This window comes from Dermacentor albipictus, chromosome 10 (assembly GCF_038994185.2).
Source record: "Dermacentor albipictus isolate Rhodes 1998 colony chromosome 10, USDA_Dalb.pri_finalv2, whole genome shotgun sequence".
Classification (NCBI taxonomy): domain Eukaryota; kingdom Metazoa; phylum Arthropoda; class Arachnida; order Ixodida; family Ixodidae; genus Dermacentor; species Dermacentor albipictus.
The window spans coordinates 77,484,900-77,511,938 of record NC_091830.1 but is presented as its reverse complement, the minus strand read 5'-3'; the positions used below and the strand labels follow the sequence as shown (position 1 = coordinate 77,511,938).

Genomic DNA, 27,039 nt, shown 5'->3' with positions numbered 1-27,039 from the left:
AATGTTTTCGATACTTATGTTCGCAATCTTTTCATTCTTATAACTAGGGTTTGGCAGTTTACATTTTCTATAAAATGAAGCTCGTTTTCGGTACTTTCAGTAATACTTATCGGTCGAGGGATATAACATATGACTTGCATGTTGTCGCGTTGTCCGCCACTAGATCTAGACCTAAATATGGAAAACAACTCTTACATCACCAAATGGCAATCCTGTGTAATACGTACCAGTTGATTGTGGAAATAGCTGTAGAAAGTACTGGCGTGTCGATGTTTAAAGAAAAAGTAAAGATGCCTTTTTCGTCTGTATAATATTGAATATTCACAGAAACATATAAATTTGCGTGAATGTCTTTGTTCTCTTCTTGCTCATTTACTAATCCGCATCGATTTCTGTTTTTCGTCTATGGCTAAATATTTTCTGCAGTTCTTTATCTTACTGTTGGTATACCTTTTGTTGACTTTATTGAGGTATTAATTTTACTGAGCAGGGTCCCTGAGAATTATGCGCTTTGCCTGTTCGCCACCGATGCCACGACTCGGAATTCGGGGACAAGGCGTTGTCAGGAGGCATGGTTTATTTGCCTCCTTCAGCCTCTATCCTTGGGGACGCGGCATATTGTACAATATGGCTGAAATAAAATACTACTACTAAATGAGGCCGGGGACTGAAGGCTCCACCTTCTGAGACTTCATTACAACGAAACAAATAAAGTTTTCTGCTACTACTACTACTACTACTACTACTACTACTACTACTACTACTACTACTACTACTACTACTACTACTACTACTATTCCTGAACATAAGTTACGCACTTGTTTTCAGGAATTTCAGAATTTCTTACACTTCCAGGCTGAATTATGTGGTGCTGTGGCCACGGTTTCTTCACTTTTCAGGCTTCTACTGCCACGTTATGCCTACTTTCTTCGCAACACAGACACTTTTTGCACCCTCCTAGAGCTTTTTAACAGCACTCCACCTTAGAATGATTTCTTTGACTCTCTTTACGCACTTTCAGTTTGCGACCGTAATAATTGGAACTGACAGATGTAGAAGACAATGCTTCGCTCCACTTTGACCACGTGGACTTAGTTTTAACGGAACATATTTTGGGTGACAGGAAGAAGGCTTCGCATGAAAAAAATTTTCAAAGTCGCTTGTTGATGATTTCTTTCTTTTTCTTCTTTTTTGCTTTTCGCACAGCAACGCGCTTTCCCACCATTCATGCCGAGCACCCGTGGGATCTCTACCTTGAAAGTGCACCTTCTTCTGATGCGCCTTCACATTTTGGAAGAAAGTTGAATACGAAGCTGGTCGCGAGGCAGTCGCAAGTGTTTTCTTAAGTTTATTTCCTGTGACACTCTTAAACAGAAAGTAGCAATGACGAAGTTTAAAGTCAAGGATGCCGCGCACCTCTGCCTAAATGCGATTTTTTTCACTTTTTTGAAACTGATCCTTAAATATGATTAAAGGAGTGCTCAGACAGGTCGGCAACAATGACACGTGTCCGGAAACCCAAAACAACTTCACCAAGTTTTGCTTTTTCTGTCTCTCTCTTTCTCTCTCTTTATTTTTTTGGCTTTTTTTGCAGAGCGCCAGTTTTCAGCAGGTTATTAAGCCGTCCCGTGGGCGCGTCTCTGAGTCTCTAAAAGGCGCTTTTCATTCACGGTGAAGCGAAAGTGATTGTGATGAATGCGGCCTTGAAGCTTACTCCTTTGTGAAGCACGCGCTTTTGTGAAGAACAGGCTGAAAGCAGAAATTTCTCCACGTGTCCTTAGTTTCTTATTCTTGGGCTTTAGTTCTCAGCACAATGAGCACATCAAAAGGAGGATTCAGCGAAGTATAACTGAAGGAAGAAGAGAAAGCACAGCTCATCTTTGGAGATTCCTGGTAGGAATAAATGAAGACGTGCGGCTTTTCAAAGCATACGATAAAAAGCCCGAGAAGATTTACAATTACCATCTTTTACTTAAAGTAGAGTCTTTATTGGTGCTACTCAGACATTCAGAAATGTGCCTTAGAAACTTTTAGAAGGCTTCCAAAGACTTCGTGATTCATCTTACCAGCCCGAAAAGAACGGAACACCGCCAAACCAGGCACCATACAGGCTGCAAACCATGAACATTGTGGGTGTCATATCTTCGTGTCTTATTCATTTAGCGCTGGTACTTATGAATTAAAAATGCAGCCCACCCACTGCCACCCGTAAAACTTAACTTCGCAACTGTGAGATGGCATTGCTCCGCGCTATCATGCTGAATTTGACAGTTCATAGGTAAGTATAGGCTGCTCTATAAGATTCGTTGCTCTATTCCTGCAACATCTCTCTTAGAAGAGGGTTCTGGTGTTTCAGTGGCGATAATTGAAGCCAATTTACGCATGCCTTAGATGGTCACACATGCCCTGAAGTGAGTGCGGTAAATACAGCAGGAAGAATGCTCTCGCTGTTCCTGAAATGCCATTTCTTTCTTGAAAACTGAGGAAAATGCTGCAATGAGTGCTATAACGTTCAAGGAATCCATTACGCGAATAATTTTGAGAAATAAGCTTACAATAATGGGCATATTATTGGACATGTTTACATTCTCTCATAATTTCTTGTTGCAGGCAATGTAAACGCTCTGTAAGACCACCAGAACATGACCTAGTGAAATTGGGACTAAACATTTAGATGAGAGATTTTATTCAAGGAAGCTCAGAGACGACTATTTTATCAAGTGATCTCTAGCCTGCTACTGAAAATATTTTGTGCCAAAAAACAACACACCCAAGAAAGACGACGACACCATGGGCACCCGTGGTGTCGTCGTCTTTCTTGTGTGTGTTGTTTTTAGGCGCAAAATCTTTTCAGCATGCAAGATCACTAACTAGCCCAGCAGTTAACTCTTCTAGCTTGCTACCCTTCACCGGGTCTATGAGCTATAGAAGGCACGAGTAATGAAGTGTTGGGCATGCTATATGCACGACTTTGCATAACTGCTCACGGCACCGCCACAGTTCGATGTTCCGGTACATCCTTCAAGACTTGTCTTTGAAGTTCTCGTTGAAAAAAAGCCAACTAAACATAGCGTAGTCACATCAGCAAATGGCATGTACAACCAGATATTCCTTGTATCGTGACAAGTAAAATGTATATCTGGCTCTCGTCATGAAGCCACGCGCAAGACACCAGCCCATGATATGCAATTAGCACTCCACCTTCATTAGAACACTTACCAATACCGCCATAATGTTACACAAATCTGCAGTGCAGAGAAGCACACTTGCAGATGAGAAAATATGTCCATAATCATGCTAGATAAGAGGATTAGTCCGCACCACCTATAGACTCTAAGAATTTTTAGGTACAGCTCATAAAGAAAAGGATTCCACGAACTCATCCCGCGTACTGCGTAATGGGCCCTCCTTTAATTGCCATATCTGGGCGTGTGCGAGTTCGGCTGGAAATCTCGAACGCTGGGCCTCTACTACTGCGTAGAACGTCCGCACTTACTTTCCCGTTCCTTGCGATATGGTCCTGATCGCAACCAACCACGACGTTAGAAGCGGGGCACGCTGCTCGACCAAGAATGCTAAAAAGCCATGGACGAAGCGCAAATATTTGCGGCGCGGCCGCCTCATTAAAGAGAGCAAATATCCTCCCATCAGTTGCGCCATGGTTGCGGGAACATTCGTCCCGCCGCTTCGACCATACGAAGAAACGGGGAAAATCTCTTGCGTAATTATGCAATATCGAATTGCGTAACGTGCAAGCGGAACTCTAGGCAGTTTGCATACCATAGGGACAGTGGTGGCGCGCTCAAGTCGTGAGCACTACGGGGAGCTGATACGCGAATTGAAGTGCAGCATATATACAGCTTGCTTCTCTAATAAGGCCACTGTCGAGCTTGAAGCACCCTTGTGCTCCAAGCTGAACACAGCGCACCCTTGTATTGCGGATCTCTGTGAACTTTGAATACGAGGAGATGAAGCCGCTCACTACGTATTACATTAAGCGATTTGTCTGCTCTAGCCGTTGGCTATTGAGTTGCGCCTTTAAGCATTTCCCTTTGACGGACCTCAGAAAATGCCTGTCTGCCCATTCGCGCTGTCCGACCATGCCTAAAGGAATAAGCTCTGAAAGAGCCTCTTTTCTGGTTAGACTGATATTCAGCGTCGATAGTAAACGTAATTTTTCAACCGGTGCTTCCACGTGTTGGCGCTTGTCACATAAGCCTGCCTATTGAAATTTCGTACAATACGTTGCAAACGCCGAAGCAGAAATTATACATTTGATGAGACGAAAACATCAACGTACAGATACGTGAAGCCAACAGCTGAAGCTCTGGGCAACCACTGCACGTGAACGGAATGTCTGCTCATTTGCCCTGTGCCTCAAGTTTGGCGGAAGAGCGCTGTTTAATCAGTACTCGTTGTTCCAACAAAGCAACTGCACATCGGATGTCGAAACCTGCACCCTGCGTTCTGCAATCTATGTGCTCAAACAATGGCCGCTCGTTAACCAGGTTTGAACCCACCTCCTGCACACTGATCTCATCCACGCTTCAAGAGACTTTGATTGTCCAAGTCTCTTGAAGCGCCGCTGCCTAATTAACGGCCTCGAGCCGGACCTCTGGCGATGTCGAGAGGTGGCTAATACCGAGAAAAAAAAAAGAATACGACACAACCTATCTCAAAAATAGGACAAGTTTCTAAATTTTGAGCAGCGCGAACAACTGGCTCCAATCCGAGACAAAAACTTGGAGCATAATTAGATCACCGACCGCGCCTTACGAATGTTAGGAAGTTCTTGTAATGCAAAAAGAAACGAATATGTGGAGCGGATGGAACAGCGAATAAAGGCTGTCAGGATTGGGGGCTCAATCCCATCGTCCGTGGTCCTTTGCCAAGATTGGAGTACGGCATGAATTCGAAGGTAGCTGGCCCATGCCGTCGTCCAACTTATTTACGCTGAGATCGTTGATGAAGTGAAGAACTGCTTCTCATCGAGAACGAGGAAAAAGGGTTTATTTACAGAAATTAACTCAGTCTAACATGACTGCTTGAGAAAAAGAGTAACAGTCCAACATGACTGCATGAGAGAAGTGACTCTGTCTAACATGACTGCTCAAGAGAAGTGTCCTCAGCATTCGCACAACCACAGTTTTTATACACTCGATGCGCCGGTCCTACGACGCGGCGACTGTTCGTTTACTCATCACCAACTCGCCGCTGCTCTGCAGACCAGTTTACGTACACAAAGGCAACCGCGCTCTGTACACAGAGGCAACCGCGCGGGGTGCCGTTCCGGGAAACTATCGGCGCCGATCGAGGGCCGCTCGTTGTTCCGTGCTAGGCCGAAGCGTGAGACGCTCCAAAATAAGTCGTTCCCGCGGCAGCTTGTCCAGCCGTGTCAAATCAGCTCCGCGTTGGGGAACTCTGGAATCATTGTCCACACACCGAACCCGTCCCGTCACAATGTCGATGGGGCTGGAGGAAGGAAGCGGGTTTTCAGCACAAAGGCCGCTTCTTTGAACGCCTCCCAGCTGCAGCGACGGAGAGGGAGAGGTGCGCGTCTTGCACCCCTTGTCGTAATCGGGTGGCAAGGTGGCAATCTTGCTTAGCGGCTCGCCATTCTTGACAAGGCAGTCTCCGTAGGCATATATGTAAAACCTAGAGCTATGCATTAGAACCTTGTTGAAAGAGCCGGTAGGCTTTTTTGTTGGCAGGGATATCCTTGCCTACGTATGCGACCATATTAGAATCATGTGGGTCACTCACAAAGAGTGCAGAACAAAAAGACACGAGGTCACGTTTAACTGTATAGCAGACGATCACCCACGCAAGAAAGTTGTGCTTCAGAGAAATTATGCTATGAGAAATTTATGAGAAATTATGTGAAATTATCTCAAAAGTTTCAACCTCACCGCATTTCTCGATGATTTGGCCCTGCTAAAAATCGGGCACAACTCACTACGCAGACTATTAAAAAATGCTAAGATATATCTGGTCACACCATTACTATTTGTCATTTCCTTAAGGTTAAAGCAGTATAAACAAACTTTTGCACCAATATATTTAATTAGCAGCCTTGTGAAACACGTGTCCTCGTAAATCTCTCTTTTTATTGAATGAATGATGTGTTCTTTGGTTACAGAAGAAAGACAGAGAACAACATAAAAAATATTGGGCAGGCAGTATCACGTTGAGAAGGCTCATAATAATTGTACGTAGGAAGTTCATTTCAACAGGCGTCATAAAAATTGAAAGGTACTATAAATAGGCAAAAAATAAATGTAAGATATTGAGAAATTTACCTTTCGGAACAACAATCATTTTGCCGCATCTACAAAGTTAAAAGCCAACTTAGTACCAAGAGGTGTAATTTGCTTTAAGTATTGTCTTTTCATCGTGATTTCATGGAGACTGAGGTTATCGCTGTGACCAACGACGCCGCCGAAAAAGATAACCAGAAGGCTTTGAAGCAGCCATTTCAGCTTGCGCGCAAAGTGCTGGGAAACGTCCACTACGAATTTCCTGTATAGATTTCTTTTCCCGATCAACAAGCTATCTTCTGTATGCAACTACAAAACCGTTCTTCCGGCCACCGCCTCCCTTCTGACTTCGAAGCTGGGCTGCCAGGTACGGCAAAATTTCGCTAACGGTTCCAAACTGTGGGCAGCGTCAGTCGTGAAGTCTAACACGGTTGTTCATTTAATGCACAAGTGTTTCGATAGAAACGTAAGTTCTCATAGCACACCTATTTTGTTCATACTGAAGTCACATGGAGTGCAAGATCACAACTGCTAAAGACACAACGTACATTTGTTCGGCGGACTGCTATTTTATGCGTTGCATATTGCAATCACTCAGTTCAGCCCTTGGGCGCGGCCGGGCAGCCACCATTCAGGGTATGAGCCATTGTTCATTGCTGCGCGCCTAATATGTGGGTCTATTCTCTTTTAAGTTTGCTATGTTTCTTATTAAGTTGCTTCTATTTTTATGCGTTGCATATTGCAATCACTCAGTTCAGCCCTTGGGCGCGGCCAGGCAGCCACCATTGACCTTTAGCGCAACCATGTGACGTGACGTCACGACAGCCGGAGGAAAAGCTGGGCCCCAACTCGCGCAATATGCAACGCATTCTTGGCTTAACCAAGCTAAGCCTGGCCATTCTTTTCCAGCGGTTCCAGATAGCCCACTTACGATATCGACGACAAGCCCCGCAGTTTCGGTATTACTTTTCTGGTTACGGGACTTCTGACATTGCCGCTTCGAGCAACGCATGGCCGGTAGAAGCGGTGTGACCTTTTCAGAGCAGCAGCCGTTATGCTCAGTGGCGGTTGTTTTGGTTTTGTAGCCTTCGATGTATATGTGCTGCGTAACCGCTTATATTTCTGTTTGTTTCCGTGACCTCCCTGACTGCGTACACGTCTACTGGCCACGTTGTATTTGACTCGGCTGTGCTTAATCACGCCAAGCACGCGATTGCCATTGTGGACGAGCAGCAGCGTTCGTGATCGCAGCGCCCCTAACGCCTGATGTAGTCGATGCTACAAATACAAGCTTTTCGAACATTACAATCGCCGTGTCAACAGAACATTAGACAGTTTCAGCAGAGCGTTACAGCGCGCTCCGCTCAGACCGATACATTCTAACATAATTTGCGAACAGCTGCTCACTAGAAGGCTAGCGGGAACACTAACGCTTATACCTGCAGAGCAATGAATAACTCTGCCCATATTTCTGTTACGAAGCCCCATGAGCGCAGGGTTAGAGTGTGTCTACTTGGTTTCTTTGTCGTTTTACAGCCAGCCTGAAAGGGCGTCACTGGCGTCTCTGGGAGACGCGCTTGTTAAGTAAGCGAAATCAACTAAGTTCGTGCAGCCACAGGTGAGTGCTAAGGGCGAGCGGATCGCAGCGCAAGCAGCGCTCTGCTAAAACTGTATATTACTCGTGAGCCGCATATGTAGTGTACCTCATCAGTAAATCGAATGGCGGTATCTCAAACTCGGATATCAATCTGAAGAAGGTCCAGTTATTCATACTCGAGGGGGTCATCGGCACCGCTCTCAGGAGGTTCATCTTCATAGTGCGCTGCCTCGGTGCCTCTCTCACAGTATTCGCGTAGTGCGCCGCCTATAGAGGCGCCAATGATGGCCAGCAAGTGGGCGATCACGTAAGTGCGATTGAGAGCAGTACCAGACGACAAGCCTTTGCAGCAAGGATGGCTCAATTTCGCGGCTACGACTTCTCCTTTGTTCGGATGCCAGACTGCCGGAAAGTGACAACTGCCGGAAAGGCGAGTACCTCTATGTGAGTGGACATCAAAATTATGTTACCGGAGTTTGGAGCAACCCAGCCTGCATACGGGCCAGATGTGTGCCGCAGACAAGCGTAGGGAAGCCCAATTACGAAGTCAGCTTGTGTTATGTTGCCGTTTTGTTTTGTTTGCTATTGCGATGTCTTGATCGATTCCTTTAAATTCTACCCTTGATGCATTACTGGTTCAATATCTCAATAATTAACACAGCTCATTGGTGAAGACCTATGTCTCAAACGACTTCGCACGCCTCGATGCCGGCACATATTGTCGTAATTTGCGACCGGTGGATTCACGTGACATCGCCGAATAAGTACCCTGAAAGTAGCCTCAAGATGAGTAATTGCGAATTGGTAATAGGGATGCCTGAAGTAGTCAGCGAAGTCGTCAAACTCACGGGTGAATAATGATGCTGCGCTACCGATGAAATGCGCTGCGTACGATGACGAACTGTCCCTCCCCCTAGTGTTTTGTTAATTTGAAGTTATATTAGTGAGGTTCTTGGAAACACACGAACCTTAAGTCTTACCAATATTTTACTATTTCCTTTTCTTATTGGTACTAAAGAGACAAGCATATCCATATTTAAAGGAGGGATAACACAGGCATTACACTAAGGGTCGGTTTAGTTCCTTGAGGCGCAAACCTTGCTTTCCTGTGCCGCAAAATATATTTAAAAAATGTTTGATTATTACAAATGCGCACAGAAAAGGCACTCCTTGTGAAACAAAGCACCGTGCATAGCAAGACTTCTCAGGCAAGCTTTAATACCTTCCCAAACATGACGCGAACTTCTTTCAGCAAACTGCCGTACCAGATGCAGCAGCTCACAGAAATCGAAAGCATATTTAGCGCCAGCAAACAAGGACGTAAGGGAGACGACAACACAATGCGCTAACTTCAACAACTTGATTTCCAGGAAGTACACCTATATAAACCATGCACAGTGGCGCCACGTTACCCAAATCTTATCCATCCAAAAAGGCCGTCTCCTTATCTAATAGGTCGATTGAAGGGGCACTAACACAGTGTCTCTATTCCGCCAGATAGCCTGCGCTTCAATGATCTCTCGCACGTCTTTATCTTTGTGCTTCGCAAGAACCCGACAGGATTCATAGACCGGCGCACAGCCGCATTCTTGACAGTGGGATGACAGATGACCGTTTTGCTTATTTTCCACAGTTTGGCAATGTTCCCGCAATCGGTCATTAAGACATCTCCCTGTCTGTCCGATGTATTTCTTCCCACAGGACAGCGGAAGCTCATATAGAACACTCTCTGCGCATCCCGCTGGCGCTTTCCGATGATTCGTAGAGCACCCGGCAGCTGGCTTACGGTACGGGTCTGTCAATCGACATATTTTTGCCAGCTTTTCTGGTGCGGAAAAGACCACTTTTGTGTCCACCCGGGTAGCCATTTTCTTAAGTTTATGTGCCGTTCTATGCAGGTAGGGCACTACCGCTACCTTCCTTCTACGTTCCGTCCCTTGATTTGCCGTGTCCTGAATTGTGCTATCCGACCTGCACCTTTTTAGCAGCCCCTCGACGACCGAAACTTGCACTGATTCCGGAAACCCTGCTGCTGATAGCCTTCCCGATTGATCCATGAGGCTCGCATAGATCTTGTGGTGGCAAGACTTCTTTAGAGCATTTCCAAAGCATAAGTTGGCAATGCTCCTCTTGACGAGCTTCGAGTGGGCTGACCTATATGATAACAACTTGATTTCCTGGAAATCAAGTTGTTGAAGTTAGCGCATTGTGTTGTCGTCTCCCTTACGTCCTTGTTTGCTGGCGCTAAATATGCTTTCAATTTACCAACACGCCCAACAAATGGCAATCACAGAAATCCTCAGCCCGACCTACCTCTTCTCTAAAGTATGCTTCAAGTGCCACAATATCCAAGATATCCCAGGGAGAAAAAAACCAAGATTTTCGAAACGCTTCTCTGTAATCACTGGATTAAAATAAGCGGGGTTTAGCCCAACTACAAGTAAGGCGGAGCGAAGACCTCATATAAAGAAGGAAAACGCAGTCCCGCGTGAAGCAACTAGCAAGAGTTCAATATTCGCCAAGGCAGGCATAAAATAGGCAAAAAGAAAGATCACGAAGATTACGATACACGTCCTGCCCATGCCCATTTCTTTTTCTTGATTTCAACTAAGATGTCATTACCTCGCGTTTGTTCCCTCACCCTATCTGCACTTTTCTTATCTCTTAACGTTAGACCTATCGTTCTTCTTTCCATAGCTCGTTGCGTCGTCCTCAATTTGAGTAGAACCCTTTTCGTAAGCCTCCAGGTATCTGCCCCGTAGGTGAGTACAGGTAAGACACAGCTATTATACACTTTTCTCTTGAGGGATAATGGCAACCTGCTGTTCATGATCTGAGAATGCCTGCGAAACGCACCCCAGCCCATTCTTATCCTTCAGATTATTTCCGTCTCATAATCCGGATCCGCCCTCACTACCTGCCCTAAGTAGATGTATTCCCTTACCACTTCCAGTGCCTCGCTACCTATTGCAAATTGCTGTTCTCTTCCGAGACTGTTAAACATTACTTTAGTTTTCTGAAGATTAATTTTTAGACCCACCTTGCCTCCCCAGGTCAGTGAGCATGCATTGCAGTTAGTCCCCTGAGTTACTAAGCAAGGCAATATCATCAGCCAATCGCAAGTTACTAAGGTATTCTCCATTAACTCTTAACCCCAATTCTTCCCAATCCAGGTCTCTGAATACCTCCTGTAAACACGCTATGAATAGCATTGGAGAGATCGTATTTCCCTGACTGACGCCTTTCTTTATTGGGATTTTGTTGCTTTCTTTGTGGAGGACTACAGTGGCTGTGGAGCCGCTATACATACCCTTCAGTATTTTCACATACGGCTCGTCTACACCCTGTTTCCGCAATGCCTCCACGACTGCTGAGGTTTCGACTGAATCAAACGCTTTCTCGTAATAAATGAACGCTATATATAAAGGCTGGTTATATTCCGCACATTTTTCTATCACCTTATTGATAGTGTGAATATGGTCTATTGTTGAGTACCCTTTACGGAATCCTGCCTGGTCCTTTGGCTGACAGAAGTCTAAGGTGTTCCTGATTCTATTTGCAATTTCCTTAGTAAATACTTTGTAGGCAACGCACAGCAAGCTGATCGGTCTATAATTTTTCAAGTCTTTGGCGTCTCTTTCTTATGGATTAGGATTATGTTAGCGTTCTTCCAAGATTCCGGTACGCTCGAAGTCATGAGGCATTGCGTATACAGGGTGGCCAGTTTCTCTAGAACAGTCAGTCAACCATCCTTCAACAAATCTGCTATTACCTGATCCTCCTCAGCTGCCTTCCCCCTTTGCATAGCTCCCAAGGCTTTCAATACTTCTCCCGGCGTTACCTGTGGGATTTCGAATTCCTCTGGACTGTTCTCTCTTCCATTATCGTCGTGGGTGCCACTGGTACTGTATAAATCTATATAGAACTCTTCAGCCACTTGAACTATCTCATCCATATTAGTAACGATATTGCCGGCTTTGTCTCTTAACGCACACAGCTGATTCTTGCCTATCCCTAGTTTCTTCACTGTTTTTGGGCTTCCTCCGTTCCTGAGGCCATGTTCAATTCTATCCATATTATAGGTCCTTATGTCAGTTGTCTTACGCTTGTTGATTAACTTCGAAAGTTCTGCCAGTTCTTTTCTAGCTGTAGGGTTAGAGGCTTTCATACATTGGCGTTTCTTAATCAGATCTTTCGTCTCCTGCGATAGCTTACTGGTATCCTGTCTAACGGAGTTACCACCGACTTCTATTGCACACACCTTAATGATGCCCACAAGATTGTCGTTCATTGATTAAACACTAAGGTCTTCTTCCTGAGTTAAAGCTGAATACCTGTTCTGTAGCTTGATCTGGAATTCCTCCATTTTCCCTCTTACCGCTAACTCATTTATCGTCTTCTTATCTACCAATTTCTTCCATTCCCTCTTCAGGTCTAAGCTAATTCGAGTTCTTACCAGATCAACCAAGGATAAAATGAAGACGGCTAAATCGGGGCATGACATGTCTTGTGAGGCTCTGTGTTTTTCTACGAGGGGGATTTCTAGTTCTGCGGAGTTTTCCAGGTTTCCTAATGATAACAGGTAAGTACAAGTATCTAACTATTATTTGATCAGGTATACAATTTGCATGAGTAAACCAGTTTTGTCCAAGACGAAATCTACTGACGTAATAGCAGTGTTTCTCGACTCATTCGGCTTGATGGCAGCTCACCTGCTGTCGGTGAAATGATTGTAATGAAGGGCTTGGTGCGTGTTTGTTGTTTTATACGTTTTGATCACCCTTTCTCGACATGAACAGTCAATGCTAAAGTAAAAAAAAAGGTGATGTTTATCAAATTTCAAGGGCAATGACAGCGAAACGATGCACGAACGTAATACAATGTTGCGTTTTCATGCACCTTTGATCGTACTGAAAAAGGCTTAAGCTGTCTCCTCGTAACTTCTGCAGAGTGACAGTTTCGCGCTGCGTAGAGATCGGTTCGCGCTGTGTAGAGATCGAAAAAACACTCTTCTTTGTCGGAACAAAGTTGTTTTGGACAATGCTGTGCAGCCACTTTTCTTGCGCAAGCCGTCACGCTTTCCTTGTGGTATCATACAAACTTCATAAACACTTTCAGACTTCGTCCTGCAGAACGGCATAGCGCTAGCACAACATCGCAGGAATCTGTGATGTTCGATACGCCGAGCCACCCGAGCTGAGGAGAAAAATGGCGCCAAGGAAAAACCAAAACACATGCAAATGCGAGATCCGCTCATTTCCAAGGGCAATGGCAAGCATACCAATCGCCGTGCAGAAAAACGGGTGCAAAACTGGCTCCCAAGAGGTGGGGGGGGGGGGGGGCGTGACACTAGCGATGAGGAGGAGGCGAGGAGGTCGCGCGGTGGCAGAGTTCAATGAGTGGAGGCACTTTCATATTATCAAGGGACGTTAGTATCGGCATGTGGCCGAGCGTACCAAGGTAGACGTCGGGAGTTTGCGCACCCTGGTATGACGCTTTCGATCTTTTCTAGTCGCCCTAAAGATTCCGCGTGAAAACAGAGGCCGTACGTGAAGATTTGAGAGGATGAATTCGCAAATGGCGCGACCGGGCCGCCGACTACGCCGCTCCGCCGCGCGCGCACTTTGTAGCCAAGCACCGCCATCGCTTCGAACTCTTCACTCCAGACACCTTATCGGTTGCAGCTCGCTTCATCATGCCTGCGTTGCGACACCCCTGGTAGCTGCCACGGCGCTGCTGCCTGTTCCGGGGGAACAAGCCCAGCTTCATCGTGTGGCCTATGTGCTTTCCTGCGCTTCCAAAACGTGAGCTGCTAGAGTGTACGCAAGCACATGCAGAGCGAATAACCCACAAAGTATCAAGCAAATACTGAATAGTATGAAATGCTATAGAAATGGGATGTCCCCGTCTGCCAGTCAAACTCGAACTAAAATCGCTGCGCTCGGCATCTTAACGCGCACGCGGTTTGTAGTCGAGGACGTATTCTGAAGTCGCCTGGAGAGTACAGTGCCTCCTGATGGCGTCATCTGGGAGAAAGCCTGCTCTTCACCCAGGGGCGACACACTTTCTGTTATTCTATGGCACTGTATATGCGCTACAAGTCGATTAAAGCCCAAACCTCACGAGGGCGACTTTGTGCGCGACAGCAACGAGCGACGGCTTCGAGCGACGAAACGTCCGTTGCGCGAACAGATCTTGCGGGCTCGTCACTAGATCGCTCGGTTTTGGAAATCTAGGATTGGTCACTCTTAGTCCAGAAGCTCTGAGAGCGACTGGCCGATAGCGCGAGGCCGGAACTGGATGTATGGTAATCAGTCAAGTAATACCGATTGTCGCACGGAAAGAGCAAACGACAAAATTTAGGTACGAGCAAGGATAAGAAGCTACAGAAATACCGACAGAAATAACCTATGCCGCTGTTTACAGCAAAGCACATCTACATAGATTAATAAAGCACGTGTCACGACAGTTTCCGTGTGTATTCGCTTCCCTGATACAGGCAACACCGGGGGAGACGTCGCTCAAAGTCGTCGCTCGCGTCGGGTACGACTTGCAGGCGACGAGCGAACGCGATCGCCATCGCTTCGCTTGTCGCCGTCGCGCGCCAGGTAGCTTGCATGGAGTTTATGCTTGTTCAGATTACTCTCTGAACTACGCTTTATTCGAAAATATGACCTATAAAGTCGCGTCCTTACCCTCTGTATGCTGTTCTATACGCATATTCATCTAAAAGGGTTTTGTTGCTCGCGGACCTGCTCAAAAGCGATGGTTCTCGTTTTGTGCCGACCAAATACTTATTAAACATTCGTCAGGATCTCACAAAGTGTCTTAAGGTTATTGATGTGGTTGTATTCGAGAACAACGGTTGCTTCGCAACTACAATTCGGCTCCAAACACACGTCGGGTTTTCGCCACTCCCTTTTTTCGTATCGCTCGAAGGCATAGCCGCATACATCCGATTGAAACATTTCGAATTTACTCAAACTCCTCGGACGGCATCGTAGAAAAAAATGCGTGGATCATCTACAGTAAACATCAGAGGACAGCGGAGCAGGGAGAAGTTCACGCTTCAGAAAAATCCATGCCGTCTTCCCAGGCCCCACACACTCTCAAATTCCAGCGATCGCCACAGAGGGCGAAAAATCAACCGCGTCACATTCCAGCATGAAGCGCGCAAGTGGAGTTACCTTAATTTGTATCTTATCCATCAGGGCTTCTCCACATAGGTAAATGTTCGATATATAAATGTACATATAATAACCGACAAACATAGTTAACATGTCTTCTTGTTGCCATATAGGTAGACAATTATTTTTAGTGGACAGTTAGTGCTTTTGTCTGTTTTATTGCTTCAAAAAAGGTTTTGATACCTCACTGACGTGTGATCTGCAGCAGCCCACTGGTATCAATTGCGGTACGTGCATTTTATCGATTCAAATTGTAGGCCAGTAATGTTTGGGAACGAAGTGGTCATTTTTTTGGGGGGGGGGAGCATCACGCAGGTTCCATTTTAATAACAATATTTCAGCCAGTATGCGCCGAACATTCGATAGCCGCCACCAAGCGAACCTGTTTAAAGACGGTGAACTTCATCAGCAGCGACGTTTCACATGCATAACGGCTGCATGCCCGGCTTCCGTCGTCAGTGATCAGCCGCGTTTGGCCCCGTAATGACGTGTGACTTCAAAAAAAGGTGTGCTAGCTAGCGTGAAATTTCAACGCTGGAACCAAGTACAGTCACCTTGGAGACTACCCCCGAATTCGGATTAACCTTGCATGCACTGAGCTTGTGTACCGGTGACTAAAAAAGCATTGCTTCGCATTCTTAACTTTGAATTTATTTGCGAGCGAGGCGGATAAAGCAGATTCCTGTCGTTATTTAGTAAAAGTGGAAATTAGTAATAGAGTTATTGCTCTTCAATGTGAACTCAAACAAAGCTATTGTTATTTTAGAACGCTGCTAAAATTCCTAACACGGAGTACAGCATAAATAATAAATTGTTTTGCGTGTTTCTAGTAAATCATACGCGGCGATAAATTCAATGCACATTAGTGCAAATGTAGTTCCCGTGATAGTTGAATTAGTTGTATTTGGTACATAACAACTTGGTATCTGGCAAACATTTTGATCTAATCGAGGCTTCACTCAGCAGAGCACACACAAGAACACCATTGAAAGAAATGCACACTCAAAACAGTGTTGGGTATGTGTGCTTTTCTGTCACGGAGCGATTTGTGCGCAGTTCTTAGTCATACATGAATCACAAACTCACCCACACTTCCGCCATAGTAAATGAGGCTCTTTTTCTTTCTACTACAGCCTCCAAGACGCTCCCAGTATTTGTTCGCCCCTTTGGACTCTATTGTCTCTGGACCTACAAGACAACAGTGAATGTGTCACCACTGGGCCGGAGTCCTCCCAAGCTATGTTTCTGAACACTTCCCCTAGAACCGTGATTTGCCCTATAAAACAGGTAGAACGTAAAGTAGAAAGGAAGAAACAAGCCCAGTCGACCAGATAAAGGAACAGAGCACTCACTTCCAACTGGTTTATCGATGAACAAAAAGACCATTATAGAGACGTAAAAAATTGCTGTAATGAAAAACATGCGCGGCATACGTGAATAAATCAAGCAGGCTAGGTGACTATCACCGCTCCGTTTGAAAGCGGATGTCAATAAATCATCATCATCATCTTCATTAGAAACGTATCGCGCCACTTGCCATGTGAGATGCGCGTCGGGTAGCTTCGATACGTGCACACATCGCGTACCGGCTAAAGCCCCTTGGTAATTTGTAAGTAGCGACGCTCTCCTCCCCACAGTGCTTTCCTCCTCTATTCTCCTTGGGCGCCAGCTGCGCACTGCGCCCTCGGACGGGCCACTGTATTCGATGGAGGCGCATGATTTCGGGCCACTTGCGCGTCCCATTGGTGAATAAAATTGAGAAATATGGTGATAACAGCATAGAGAATAACAGCTGAAGGTAACGTTTATGAGGCCAGGTTGGTCTCTTCCTAACGCCTCATGAATGGGGCGTACTAATGTGGACGCTGTTCTGAGGCGAGTTCCATACTCCAACATTTTTTCTGCCACGTAATAAGATGCTTCACTTTGTGGATCTGATCTAATCTTCCTTGTGGCACATCCCTGTGTGTTTTGTTTTTTCTTACCTGTGCCCGAATGTGCACAGCAGATATTATGATTAAGGTGATTGCTTATAATGAATTAGTCGCGAGTGCGGCGTCCTTCCGTATGTTTGTCTTCTCAACTTATAAGTAGATTTTGCGTTGTGGTCTCTAAACTGAATAGGACGGTTGCGCAATTTTCAGTGCGAGCAAGCGTGGGCGATCATGTGAACACCGACTGAACAATGCCTGTATCCGCGAGAAAACCAAATAATCATCGTCACGCACTCCTGTGTACGTGGCAGCCCAATTCACAGGAAATTCAAAAACTCAAAAATAATGCAAAAACTCTGCTAAAGTTGTCTAAGTATGCGTGAGCATACACCCAAACTTCAGCTCACCCACCCCTAAATTTCAAGTTGGCCCACCTGCAAACTTCTGTTGGCCGACCCCAAATTAAATTGGACGACGTCCAAATTTCAAGTCCAACCATTTGATTTCAACTTGGCTTATACCTGAATTTCAGTCAGCCCACATCCGAATTTCAATTTGACCAAGCCCCAAATTTAACTTGGCCCACTCCTAGATTTCAACTTGGCATATCCCCTAGTTTATGTTCGCCAACCCCCAAACATCATTTGGCCCACCCAAAATTTTAGCTTCACCCACGCCCAAATTTAAGTTGGACAGCGTCCCAATTTCGAGTTAGGCCATCACCAGATTTTAATTTTGCTTATCCCTAAAGTTAAGTTGCCCACACCCAGATTTCCAAGTTGAGCCACCCACAAATTTCAGTTCGCCCTCCTCTACTATAGGCTTCCCCACGCATTTACTAATGAGCCCTTGGTATATATGTCGGTATTCTCTCAACTGTCTTTTTTTTTATAGGGGGTATAAATTGTTCCTTATCGCTTATAAAGCTACAAATCATCCACCTTTATCCTCTTATAGCGAAAAAATGCATTAAGTTTCCAAATCGCGCATTTTTGTGCAGAAACAAGGCATTGCACTTTCAGCGTGATGGGGCCGGGGTACTCGCAAGATAAACCATTGTAGAATAGCTAGCGCTAAATTATCCGCAATGCCACGCGTATACTTGGCATTAATTTTTTGAGGGCCTGCATTCACTGTACGTAAGGAAGCTAAAAAAAAGCTCCTCTCCAAACCACTATGTCGATTTTCAGTAAAACAGGGAACGGATACTAACAATCCCGAAAAGTGCCATCGAGAGGCCGTATCTTAGTACATAATTCTTCATAGCCGAAAGCACAACCTATAGTGCTGCATTTTCGATTGAATAACAGTTGACGAGGTTAGAGGGGATGACTCCGAGCAGCATATTCCACATACTGAAGACACCCCCATTTTTATTCAACGTAGAAATTGTCGCAGCATAAACGCTGATCAGTAGGCCAGAATAATTTAAAGAAATGAACCATTAGGGAATGCTTTGGTACGAGCAATAAGAAAGGTGGCTTACCTCGCAAACAACACTGTTATTTGTCGGAACAAGGTTGTTTTGGACAATGCTGTGCAGCCACTTTTCATGCGCAAGCCGTCACGCTTTCCCTGTGGCGTCATACAAACTTCCGAAACAGTTTCAGGCTTCTTTCTGCCGAACGTCATAGCGCTAGCTCAACATCGCAGGAATCTGTGATGTTCGGTACGCCGAGCCACCCGAGCTAAGGAGAAAAATGGCGCCAAAATTTGAGCGCTAGGTCAAATTTTGGCGCCATTGGCTCATTTCCAAGTGAAATGGCAAGGATACCAATCGCTGTGCAGAAAAACGGGTGCAAAACTGGTTCCCAGGAGGGGCGGGGGGGGGAGGTCACAAGCGATGAGGTGGAGGCGAGGAGGTCGCACGCAGGCGGCAGAGTTCAGAGTGGCGCATTACCTTCAAATTATCAAGGGACGTCAGTATCGGCATGTGGCCGAGTGTCCCAAGAGACATCTAGGGAGTTTCGGCACCCTCGTATAACGCTTTCGATCTTTTCTAGCCGCACTAACAGATTCGTCATAAAAACAGAGACCGTGCTCGAAGATTCGAGAGGGTGCATTCGCAAATGTCGCGACCATGCCGCCAACTACGGCGCTCTACCACGCGCCCGTTTCGTAGGAAATCACCGCCGTAGCTTTAAACTCTTCACTCGAGACACCTTATCGGTTGCAGCTCGCTTCATCATGCCTGTGTTGCGACACCCCTGGTAGCTGCCACGGCGCTGTTGCCTGTTTCCAGGGCACAAGCCCAGCTTCAGCGTGTGGCCTATATGCTTTCCTGCACCTGCATAACGTGAGCTGCTAGAGTATGCGCAAGCACATATAGCGTGAATAACCCACAAAGTATCAATAAAATATTCAATAGTAGGAAATTCTATAGAAAAGTTATGTCGCCGTTTGCCATTCAAACTTGAATTTGAATCGCTGTGCTCGGCATGTGAACGCGCGCGCTGCTGTCGACGACGTATTCTGAGCACGCCTGGGGAGCACAGTGCCTCCTGGTGGCGCCATCGCGGAGAAAGCCGGCTTTCACCCAGGGGCGGTACACTTTCTATTACTCTATGGCACTGTGTATCGGCTACAAGTGGAATAAAGCCCAGACATGAAGAGAGCGATTTCATGCACGACAGCAACGAGCGATGGCAACGAGCGACGAAGTGGCCGCTGTGCGAACAGATTTTACGTTCTCATCCCTCGACCACTCAGTTTTTGGAATGTAGGATTAGTCGCTATTAGTCCGGAAGTTCTGTGAGCGACTAGCTAATAGCGCGAAGCCGGAACTGGATGTATGTGAATTAGTCAAGTAACACCGATTGTCGCTATACCTTACATGAAGTTTATGCTTCAGTTCAGAGCACTCTCTGAACTACGTTTTATGCGAAAATATGACCTATAATCCGTTGTACACTGCGCTCGACACATACTCAATTAAAAGGCTATTGTTGCTGGCGCACCTGCTTAAAAGCGCTGGCTCTTCTTTTGTGTCGACCAGACACTCAATGAACATTCATAGGTCCTCAGAAAGTTTGCTAAGCTCATTGATGTGGTTGTATTCGATAATATGGATTGTTTCGCAACTAGAAATCGGCTTCAATCACAATGGATAACGAGCATTTCCGATTCAAGGCCGAGCCGTAGACATCGATAGAAACACTTCGAATTTACGCAATCTCCTTGGACGGCATTGTAGAAAAAATGGCTGTGGCTTAGCTAAGGTTAAGCCCAGGATGCGAAGCATACTAGCCTTTATTTTAGTTGTTGAACCACTGTTTAGCCTGGTGAACTGCTGTTGCTTGGCTATATTTGGTTCGGCTAGACGAAGAAACAACTCATGCGTTACTCTGCTTCGCCTTCAAGAGGGGAACGCGATAGCGTTCCTGTCGACCCGCCAAGGGGTGTAAGACAATGGGCTACGGCGCAGCGACTACGTGCCCCGCATTGGACGCGGTGAGCGTCGAGCAACGCAGCGTTCGGCACGGCAACGAAATGTGCGCCTGAGCAAGCGACGCACGCCTGAGCCTTAGAAACAGCTCGTTTCTAAAGCAACACCGCGTTCACTAGAGGCGCTTTTGTACCGCTTTGAAGCATCGTACTCGTGGCTCAGTGGTAGCGTCTCCGTCTCACACTCCGGAGACCCTGGTTCGATTCCCACCCAGCCCATCTTGCAAGAGTTGAGCCAAAGCCACCTAGAAACAAGCGCAGCTGCTTATATACCGCCGCGACGCCGCGAGCGACGGCGCGAGTTGAAGCCCCGTTTTTCCTCTGTCGTGACGTCTTGGTGTCACGTGGTATGGCATGGGGTCAAAGGTCATTGAAGGCGACACCGCCGCGCCTGAGGAGCTGGGCTGAGCTCTCGTAATATGCTTCGCATAAAAATCTTATGCGTGGATCTTCTGTCGAAACTCCATGCCGTCCTCCCAGGCCCAGCACACTCTCAAGTTCCAGTTATCGCTACAGCGGGCGAAAAATCAACACCGGCGCATTCCCGCATGAAGCGCGCAAGTGGAGCTACTTGGCATTTGTTCTGCTAGGGCCGCTCAAGACGGTGAAATGTTTGATCTATAAAAGTACACATAATAACTGACAAACATAGTGAACAAGACATTTTGTTACAAAATAAGTAGACGGTAGCTTTTAGTGGACATTTGTTAATTAAGTCTGTGTTTTGTTACTTTAATAAAGATTCTGAGACCTCACTTACGGCTGCTCTACAGCAGCCCACTGGTATCGATTGCAGTACGGGCCATTTATCGATTCAAATCGTAGGACGGTAATGTTTCCCAACGTAGTGGTCGTTTTCTTTGAGCAACATCACGCAGGTTCGTTTTATTAAATAGCAATAACTTTTCAGCCAGTTTAAAGACGGTGGACTTCATCACCTGCGACGTTTCACTGGCATAATGGCTGCACGGCTTCCGTCGTTAGGGATCTGCCGGGTCTTGCCGCGTAAGAACCTGTTGCTTTAAAAAGAATTTGTGCTACCTAGCTGGAAAAATAATCGATGGAACCAAATACAGTCTGCTTGGGGTCTACCCACGAATGCGAATTAACCTTGCACCCTCTGAGCATCTGCACCGGTGAGTAAAAAAGCATTCCTTCACAAACCAAACTTTGAATTTCTTTGCATGCGAGGCTGATAAAGCAGATTGCTGTAGTCATTTCGTAAAACTGGAAAATAATAATTACAAAGGTATTGCTCTTCAAAGTGAACTAAAACAAAGCTCTTGTCATTTTGCCACATTTCTAACGTTCCCAACACGGCGTAAAGAATAAAAAATAGTTCTGGCTGTTTCTACATAAATGATACGCTGCGAATTATTCACTGCACATTAGTGCAAATGTAGTTCCTCTGATTGTTGGACTAACTGCATTTGGTACAGAACAAAATTACTGTGTTTATTACCTAGCAGCTGGCAAGAAATTTCATCTAATCGAGGCTTCACTCAGCACAGCTCACGCAAGAAGACGATTGAAAGAAATGTACATTGAAAACCGTGTTATGTGCGTGTGTGCTTTTCTGTCATGTAACGTTTTATGCGATGGTCTTAGTCACACATGAATCAAAAACTCACAAACTCACCGACACTTCCGCTATAGTAATTGAGGCTCTTTTTTTTCTTTCTGCTACAGCTTCCAAGGCGCTACTCATATTTGTCCACCCCTTTGCACTTTATTTTCTTTGGACCTACAAGGAAACAGTAAATGTACCACCACTGGGTCAGAATTCTCTCAAGGTGTGTTTCTGAACACTTCTCCTAGAACTGTGATTTGTCCATTTATTTAACTGTTTCTTCACTATTGCTTGCATGTTTCTCATGGTTTCATCATTTCCCTTTTTAGGAAGACAGACAAAAGCGAGATTATTGGTCCGCAAGCTCCCCACGCCAAACCATAAGAAGCTCAACAGTCACCGTAATGACAACAGGTCCTCTTGAAGTGCAGGCCTCACCATGAAATGCATGCAAGTTTACCATATAGAGTGGCAATACTAAAATTTTACATACAAGTTTACTTGCATTTAAGGGCGTTTTATGACAACCGGAGAAGTAACTTGTTGTGTGGCAATTTATTCGTTTTCAAATTGTTATAGCCATGACGACCAGAAGAGAAACAACGTAGTAAGCTCGTACTTGCTAATTCACAAACAATGTCATTTGCTCTTTGCAAATCAGCTTGACGGGTATTACCACCAAGTACCACACGTTCCCTCACAACGTTAAGTTGTTACATGAAAATGTAGATAATGCAATTTTGAGGAAATTATGCTGACTGAAACCCTGGCAGCCCCTCTTCCCTATTTTATTGTACCTTTTATTTAAAGTACCCGCAAAGCCACATGACATTAAAATGGAGAGCGGTTACGAAGTAGCAGAGTAAAGCAACCAAACAAGTGCATTGAGTTCTGGTAACGTAATGATTCTCCTGAGCAATGTTAGCGAATGTTTTGTGAAATTGTTTGCCATTGGTGACGGCTACTATACTCGAGGGAAGGTGGTTCCATTCCCGAGATGTACGGAGGATTAAGTAGCGATAGAAAGACTTCGTGTAACATGAAAAAATTTCATACCTTACTGCGATGATCAACGCAGTTTAAAATGTACTTAGGTCGCAGTATGAATTCGTGATGAAGTGCTGTGTGGTGGAAATATTTATGAAATAAAGACATACTGGTGGCTTTGTGGCGGTTAGCTAGTGGAATGGCTGCTAGGTTAGTTTTCATTGAGGTACTCAGGGTACGGTTTTAATGAGAAAGAGTGAAACGAGTAGACCGAAGATATGAGATTAACGCTACTAGGATCCTATACTGTAGATACATATTCAAGTATCGAGCGTGTTAGAGTTTTCTAAAGCTGTAGTTTTGGAGTAGACGGTGCTTTCGAAAAGTTGCGCCATAAGTACCCGAGCATCTGATTAGCTTTGTCAAGGACGCATCTAATAATAAAGAAAACTTTTTGTGCGCAAACAAAGAGGGACAAAGAAGAGGAGCAACGCAAGGTCGAGCGCTTTCTAACAAATGGTTTATTTTCGAAGAACTTCCTGCTTAAATACCCACAATACCTTAAATAAATACCCACAATACCTTAATAAATACCCACAATACCTTAAATACCCATACAGCACGCCTATAGCGTATATAACACTTGAGATCAAATGCCGTGCACCAAAGCCACCCGGTGCACATAAGATCATCAACGCGCATGTAACAAGCACTTACGATGAAAATACATTAAAGATGTGATGACAACAGTGAATTTTCTTTATACAGCAATCAAACGGAAGGATGGCTGATGCATGCTTCCTTTTGTATTTAAATCCAGTGCGCTTCCACAATTTCCCTCAGGGTTTGATTCCTATGCCTATACAAATTTCGGTGCAACTAAGACACGGTGAGCAATGGTGTCCTTGACAATGCATAGCCAAATACGTACCAGGGCTACCTTTCAGACTAGATAAGCGTACCCTTAGCCTCGTGTTGATGCATCCAGAAGTTTGCCCTATGTATACATGACCACACGTCATGGGAATCTGATAACGTTTTTCACGAAATCAACAAATTGTTTCTTAGGTGGATGTCTAAAGCTACATTCATTCTTTGCATCATCCTTGCTTTCGAACTTATTTTTACCTTAGAACACACATTACCTATTTTGTTTTTTGCCCAAAACACCACTTTTACTTCGTAATTCCCAGCCACCTTACTAAGTCTAGGTGAAAGGCCGTGAACATACGGAATCTCTGTAACCTTGGAAGTCAAATTCTTCTGCCTTTGATTCTTCGTGCATTGTTCTTTATCCTGTTTAAGTTGTTTCATTAGTCTATCGCATGACGCAAGCACCACAGCGAGCGGCTACCTGGCCTTTCGCAACCTATCAACTTGTTGAAGAAATGCAAAGTTTACAGTGTGGTGACATGCCTATATCAACGCTGACCGGAAACATGAACTGACTATTCCATTCTTTCCAAGCCTAGAATGGTGTGGGCATAGTTCGTTAGCGGTTTTCTAGCCTGGCACGAGAATGACGAACACACATGTTCCGGTAGATATTTTAACTTAACATTGGGAACTATAGCTTTTATCTACTGGTACTTCCGAAGTAAATGTCAAACCCTTGCCCAAAGTATCAAAGGATTCCTGTGCCCTATTACAGAAAGCACCCTTGTCTACGTGACAGTCTAAAATCAAGTAGGCATCAACATACCTGTATACCACATGTACTACACCTTCCTAAATCTTTTGCCACTTCTCTAAGCTTACCAAAAAAATGCTACTATGGATGGGACTAGGGGGCACAACGGTGGCAGAACGGCATCAAAAGGTACTCCCGTTGGGGACAAAATTCTGCGTAGAGCCAAAGATCGGCATCGTCGACAGTTTAGCACTCACAAGGGACATTGCCAGGAGTGTACGAGAGAAAGTAAAAGAACGATGTGTGCTGCAATGTGTAGACGTGGTGGCCAAAGCTTCGGTAAACGATAGATCCAGGCCTAATGTTGATAGGACTGCTAACTATTTGGTTTAGAGAGATCATCGTGTGGTTTAAGCAGATGGGGAAGGTTTTCTGGTTGTACCGAATGACTGTTATTTAGAAAAGGCTTTCCTAGCATTGAATAGGTGCTTTAGAAAATGTGATGTGAATGCAGAAAGCGTAAAAAAGAAGGTGGTGGAGCTATTGAAAAAATACGTCCCAGAAAAGCTTGCGTCACTTGTAAAGAACTCAAAAGGAATGAAATTGGAGATATTTCTTACGGCAAACACACACAAGGAAGGGATTCCGTTTAGGCCAGTAGTGTCCGAGCGAGGGTGTTGGCAGGTTCTGGTCGCGGGATTCCTGCAGAAACGGTTCAATTCCTTAGGAGTACAGGATCCGTACTTGTTGAAAAAACGCTGACAGCCCAGTGAATTTTCTGGCATCGGATAATACAATTCGCAGCTGGGGATTCAGACTACATGTTCAAGATCTCTAACATTCCTTACCGCACGGGCCCCTGATGTGCAGTGTAAAAGATTGCATAACAAACGAGAATCACGAGGTGTCATTCTGCAACACCTGCAGCATGGCTATTGAACCTTTTCTTGAAATTCTGCATTTTATTTAGCGAATACACTAGTAGGATACTGTGGTGAAACATATCTACAGGCAAGGGGTGTGTGCATCGGGTCAAAGGTAGCTCCCATCCTTAGTAGCATTTTCTTCGGAAGCATAGACAGAAACCTGACAAAAGATTTAGAAGGTGTAGTATATAAGGCATACAGAGACGTCGATTAATACTTGATTTTAGGCTGTCACGTAGGCAAGGGTGCTTTCAGGAATAGGGTAGTAGAAGCCTTTAATTCTTTGGGCAAGGCTTACTTCGGAAGTACCGGTAGATAATAGGCTACCGTTTCTTGATGTTAAGTTAGAATTTCTATCGGATCATGTGTGTTGGTCATTTTTGCTCCGAGGTGGAAAACCGCTAATGAACTATGCCTCAAACAATTCCAGGCTTGTGAAGAATGGGATAGGCATTTCATGTTTCCGGTCAGCGTTGATGAAATCATGTCACCACACTGTAAACTTTGCATTTCTTGAGCAAGTCGTTAGGTTCAGAAAGGCTGGGTACCCGCTCGCTGTGATGCTGGCATCATGTGATAGAGAAAATGAAAAAAACTTATACAGGATAAAGAACAATGCACAAAGAATCAAAGGCACAATGATTTGGCTTCCAAGGTTGCAGAGATTCCGTATGTTCACGGCCTTTCACATAGACCTAAAAAGTTGGCTGGCAGTCACGAAGTGAAAGTGGTGTTTTCGGCAAAAAACAAAATGGGTAGTGTGTGTTCTAAGGTCAAAAATAAGTTCGAGAGAAAGGGTGATGCCAGTAATGCATGTAGCGTTAGACATGCGCGTAAGAACCAATTTGTTGATTGCGTGAAAAACGTTATCAGATTCCTATGACGTGTGGTCATGTATACGTAGCGCAGACTTCGGGATGCATCAAAACGAGAATAATGGAACACTTATCTAGTCTGAAAGGTCGCCCTGGTACGCATTTGGGTATGCTTTGTCAAGAATATCATTGCCCACCGTGTTTGAGTAGCACCGAAATTTTGTATAGGCATAGGAATCAAACCGCGAGAGAAATTGTGGAAGCGCACTGGATTTAAAAGCAAAAGGAAAAATTCATCAGCCATTCTTCTGTTTCATTGCTAGATAAAAAAAAATTCGCTGTTGTCATCACATCTTTGACGTATATTCATCACAAGTGCTTGTTACACGCGCCTTGATGTTTTTATGTTGACCGGGTGGCTTTCGTCCATGGCATTTTATCTCAAGTGTTATAGGCGCTATAGGCGTGCTCTGTTTGATTGGATCGTGGAGATATGTGGGTATTTAAGCAGGAAGTTCTTCGAAAATGGAACCAGTTGTTAATTAGGCGCTTGTCCTCGCGTTGCTCCTCTTCTTTGTCCCTGTTTGTTTGCGCACAAAAATTTTAAGATGATGAATCTGTTCCAACTAGGCCGACTCGCAGTTATGCTTTAATAATAATGATCACATTTAAGTTATTTGTAATCTGTACAT

At 45.0% G+C, this 27,039-nt stretch overlaps 3 long non-coding RNA genes across 6 annotated transcripts in view; 2 read left to right on the top strand and 1 right to left on the bottom strand.

Annotated features, from left to right (window-relative positions):
• Positions 1 to 27,039, bottom strand: part of LOC139050704 (uncharacterized) — a 235,648-nt gene that overhangs the window by 64,987 nt on the left and 143,622 nt on the right. Inside the window, exon 1 of one of the 2 annotated variants that reach the window (XR_011509031.1) lies at positions 22,059 to 22,132. The exons of the other annotated variant lie outside the window; for it this stretch is intronic. This is a non-coding gene — a long non-coding RNA (uncharacterized lncRNA). Of the gene's footprint in view, positions 1 to 22,058; positions 22,133 to 27,039 lie in introns of those variants that run through there. 2 annotated transcript variants of the gene reach the window in all.
• On the top strand, positions 1,991 to 16,506 carry LOC139050703 (uncharacterized). Of its 3 annotated transcripts, XR_011509029.1 has the most exons (5): positions 1,991 to 2,278; positions 7,794 to 7,875; positions 12,287 to 12,436; positions 13,539 to 13,658; positions 16,175 to 16,506. It is a non-coding gene; the product is annotated as an uncharacterized lncRNA (long non-coding RNA). The 3 variants fall into 3 exon arrangements; XR_011509027.1 differs by lacking the exon at positions 7,794 to 7,875; XR_011509028.1 differs by lacking the exons at positions 7,794 to 7,875; positions 13,539 to 13,658 and having other exon boundaries at positions 1,993 to 2,278.
• LOC139050705 (uncharacterized) lies at positions 21,242 to 22,404 on the top strand. The gene is made up of 3 exons (XR_011509032.1): positions 21,242 to 21,555; positions 22,109 to 22,212; positions 22,319 to 22,404. It is a non-coding gene; the product is annotated as an uncharacterized lncRNA (long non-coding RNA).